Here is a 5,045-nt window from a genome sequence, read left to right on the forward strand (position 1 = left end):
AGGAAAAGAAGTTTATACTTAATCCTTTACCACACTCCCAAGTGGTAAGAGATCAAGTACAAATGAAACAAAGGAGGGACGAAGAGAAAAAAAAAACAAAATTTGAAAAAGAGCGAATCCTTAGGGAACAAAAGGCGTGGGAGAATAGTGTTCCTTCCCACAAGGTCATTCAACAAGACAAAACAATTGAAAATATGCTTCTTGTTGAACAACCTAGCCTTATCTTTTGTAAAGGAACACTTATATTCACTGCCACAAATCTTGAGACTATGACTCTACCTCCTCAAGTCAAAGATCTTTTAAAAGAATTTGATGATATATTCTCTAAAGAATGACCCATATGACTTCCTCTTTTTAGAGGTATAGAACATCAAATTGATTTAGTTCCGAGGGCTAGTCTACCTAATAGACCAACCTATAAAACTAATCCTGAGGAAACAAAGGAGATAGAATCTCAAGAACAAGATTTGTTGGAGAAGGGTTGGGTGAAAAAGAGCCTAAGTCCTTGTGTTGTACCTGTCTTATTGGTGCCCAAAAAGGATGGCAAATGGAGAATGTGCTGTGATTGTAGAGCCATCAACAACATCCCCATCAAGTATAGGCATCCAATCCCAAGACTAAATGATATGCTTGATGAATTACTGGGTCAATCACATTTTCCAAAATTGGTCTTAAAAGTGGATATCACCAAATTAGAATCAAAGAGGGTGATGAATGGAAAACCGATTTTAAAACCAAATTTGGACTATATGAATGGTTGGTGATGCCCTTTGGTCTCACTAATGCACCTAGTACTTTTATGAGGCCCATGAATCATGTCTTGAGAGATTGCATAGGTAAATACGTAGTAGTTTACTTTGATGATATCTTAGTTTATAGTCAAAGCTTAGATGACCACCTAAGACACCTTAGGGAAGTTCTCTTAGTGCTTAGAAATAATAGTTTATTTGCTAATAGTGATAAGTGTACTTTTTGTGTTGATATTATAGTTTTTATAGGGTTTGTAGTAAACAAAAATGGGGTACATTTTGACCCCGAAAAAATCAAAGCCATTCAAGAAGGGCCAACTCCACAAAATGTAGATGTTAGGAGTTTTCATGGCTTGGCTAGCTTCTATAGACGTTTTGTGCCTAACTTCTCAAGTGTAGCTTCACCACTCAATGAGTTAATGAAGAAAGACACTCCATTTTGTTGGACCGAGAAGCATGAACAAGCCTTCAAAAGGCTAAAAGCTCAACTCACTAATGCACCAATTCTAGCTTTGCCAAATTTTGCCAAAACTTTTGAGCTAGAGTGTGATGCATCGGGGGTTGGTATAAGTGCGGTTTTGTTACAAGGAGGGCATCCAATTGCTTATTTTAGTGAAAAACTTCTAGGAGCCACCCTTAACTACCCCACCTATGACAAAGAGCTCTATGCACTTGTGAGGGCCTTAAAGACTTGGGAACACTATCTTGTTTCTAAAGAATTTGTCATACATAGTGATCGTGAGTCTTTGAAATATTTGAAAGGTCAACACAAGCTCAATAAACGTCATGCAAAATGGATGGAATTTCTTGAACAATTTCCTTATGTCATCAAATACAAGAAGGGAAGTACAAATATAGTGGCGGATGCTCTCCCAAGGAGACATGTGCTCTTTTCAAAACTTGGAGCCCAAATTCTTGGATTTGACAACATAAGAGAACTTTATCAAGAAGACCAAGATTTTGCATCTATCTTTGCTAAATGTGAACGTAGAGCACAAGAAGGTTTCTATGTATCCGAGGGGTATCTTTTTAAAGAAGGCAAACTTTGTATTCCCTAAGGCACACATAGAAAACTTCTTGTAAAGGAATCACATGAAGGAGGTCTCATGGGCCATTTTGGAGTTGACAATACTCTTGATCTTTTAAAAGGAAAATTCTTTTGGCCACATATGAGACGAGATGTCCAAAGACATTGGTTTAGGTGTATTTCATGTTTAAAAGCTAAATCTAAAACAATGCCTCATGGACTCTATACCCCTCTACCGATTGCAAATGCTCCATGGGAAGATATTAGCATGGATTTCATCTTAGGACTCCCTAGGACTGCAAGAGGTTATGACTCCATCTTTGTGGTTGTGGATCCTTTTAGCAAAATGGCACATTTCATTCTCTGCCACAAAGTGGATGATGCTCAAAATATTTCCAAACTCTTCTTTAGAGAAGTGGTAAGACTTCATGGTTTACCAAGAAGTATAGTATCGGATAGAGATCCAATGTTTATAAGCCATTTTTGGAAAACGCTTTGGGAAAAACTTGGCACTAGTCTACAATTTTCCACATCATGTCATCCTCAAACGGATGGACAAACTGAAGTAGTCAATAGATCTCTTTGTACTATGCTTAGGGAAATCATGAAGGGTAGCCACAAATCTTGGGATGAGTACCTTCCCCATATTGAATTTGCCTACAATAGAGTAGTTCACAAAACTACTAATATTTCTCCTTTTGAAGTTGTGTACGGATTTAACCCTCTTATTCCTTTAGACTTGCTACCCCTTCCTAATCCACAAGATTTTGTGCATAAGGAAGGAGCTATCAAAGCTGAATTTGTTAAGAAAATGCATGAGAAGGTTAAATCTCAAATACAACAACAAACTGAGAAGTATGTCAAGTACAACAAAAAGGGGAAGAGAGAAATCATTTTTGAGGAAGGAGACTTAGTTTGGCTTCATCTTAGGAAGGATAGGTTTCCAACTAAAAGGAAGTCCAAACTTAGTCCCCGTGGTGATGGACCCTTCCAAATCCTTAAAAGAGTCAATAACAATGCTTACAAATTAGATTTACCTGCTGAATATGGAGTACATGATACTTTTAATGTCATTGATTTGTCTCCTTTTGTAGGTACCAATGAAGAAAATGACGCTTTGGATTTGAGGACAAATCCTTTCCAAAAGGGAAGGGGATGATGGAAGAGGGCCAAGCATCACTACAAAGGAGAGCCAAACACCATGTCATATTGGGCCAATCACAAGGGCCATGGCTAGAAGACTTGAAGAGGATTGGAACACTGCTACTGATAGCAGAGAGACTTATCTCTACATGCTCCAAGATGTCCACATTCAAGCGTAGTATAACTTTTAATTTTTGTCAAAAGTAGCATAGTTTAATTCTTTTGTAATTGTGTTAAAACATGCAAAGTGGTACCTAGAAGGCTAACCTAAGTTTAATTAGAATTTCCTACTTCTAATTAAACTAAGGTCCGACCCACATCTAGACCTAAATGAGCGTAAGTTCTAGATATCTAGCACATGGAAGGATTCTAGAACCTACCTCAAATGTGCTGAAAATAGGCGCCACTTTCACATGTGCAAATACTTTGAATTTCCCTCTCTTTTCTTCTTTGTAATCCGGCCTCCAAGTGCTATATAAGGAGCGCCTTTGCTCTTGGTTTTTCAAGATTAATACATGAGTGAATTGCTGCCAAAATTATGCCAATATCACTCTTTTCCCAAAACCTCCTAGGTTAGGCTCTTAATCTTCCTAAACCGTCACCTTCCAAGTAGAGTTGGCCTCACCACTCTCAAATCCTACTTCTCATGCACCTTCAAGGTCACCACCACTCCTAGGAGGACCTTGTTCCATCTCCAATCCATGAAGCTTCCGCAAATCACCTACAAAACCGAAAAGAGGAGGACACAAATCCATCACATAGTTAAAGAATGAAACTGCTCCTTCCTTAAAGCTAGCATAATTTCTATTAAAAAAAATATACATATAAGATTGTTTATTTATAGATGGAAATAATAATAAAATAACATAAAGTATGAGTAAAGTTTATTACATTCAACACTTCCTCTTAAGCTAGTGCATATAAATCGTATGTATCCAACTTGTTACAAATATAATCAATTCTAGATGTCAGAAAAGATTTAGCGAAAATATATGCTAATTAATCATTTGAATTAACAAACTCAATCTTGATGTCTCTAGATACAATCTTTTCCCGAATAAAATGACAATCATTATCAATATGTTTGGTTCTTTCATGAAAGACGAGATTTGAGCTAATATGAAAAACATGTTGGAATTGTAGGCCTTAAACAAGAGGGGGCGTGGATTGTTTATGAAAGATTTTTGCAAGTATAGAAGGTAAAGTGAAAGACTATGAGAAATCAATCAATTAGAACACTGTTTTTAATTTGATTGCAAAAACTCAACCTATTGTTTTGTGAAACAACCAATTATTTATACCAGCAGTTTGTAAAATCAAATCTAAAGCAGTTTAAAGAGTGTAAGGAAAGAGCAATTCACATAGAATATTTATACCGGTTCACTCTTAACCAAGAGCTACAAGTAGTCCTCAACTAACCATTGAGAATTCACTAAGTTATCAAATCTTGATTACAAACAACACACCAAAGTGATGATCTTGAAACACACACCATCTTTGGTTATTAACACACAATTTTCATAACAACCTTTGAAACTGCACAACGCAAAGTCATAGAAAGAAAGGAATAGAAAACACCTGGTACAATCAAATATTAAAGTACAAGGAACACATAGAATCCTATTCTACACTTGAGAATGATCCAAAAGCTCTTTGAAATCTTGAAAACTGATTTTGATTGATCTTTCTTAGTTAGGTAATGACCAGGATTGTTAATGATACAATCCAAGCCAACAAGGAGATGACTAAGGACTCACATGACCATTCACACTATGAGAAGTCATCTCAACTTTCAAGTGAAGACCTCACCAGACGAAGAAATGGGCAAACACCAGAACATCAAATGTTCTTCCTGCTAGTCTTCTTAAGAATTAAACAAGTTGTAAATAAATTGGGCTCACTCTAGGGGTCCAAATAGCAAGATAGGTTAGAGTAGGTTCATATAGCATAATAGGGGAGGTGTGCTTATCACTTTAGCTTGTTTTTGACCTAGTTTCTAGAAGAACAAGCCTAAGGTGTGGTTGACTCTTTGACTGTTTATTTTTATTTAGAATAAATACATATGCCTAACTCGGGGACGGTCGTCTTCAACATATCATTATACACCGCATTTATCTGAACCCTAA

General features: G+C 36.6%; 1 pseudogene; it reads left to right on the top strand.

Annotated features, from left to right (window-relative positions):
* Positions 1-269: 269 nt before the first annotated feature.
* On the top strand, positions 270-2,880 carry LOC150027967 (uncharacterized; annotated as a pseudogene).
* Positions 2,881-5,045: the final 2,165 nt, after the last annotated feature.

Source organism: Phaseolus vulgaris, chromosome 4, assembly GCF_051622355.1.
Source record: "Phaseolus vulgaris cultivar YP4 chromosome 4, ASM5162235v1, whole genome shotgun sequence".
NCBI classification, from domain to species: domain Eukaryota; kingdom Viridiplantae; phylum Streptophyta; class Magnoliopsida; order Fabales; family Fabaceae; genus Phaseolus; species Phaseolus vulgaris.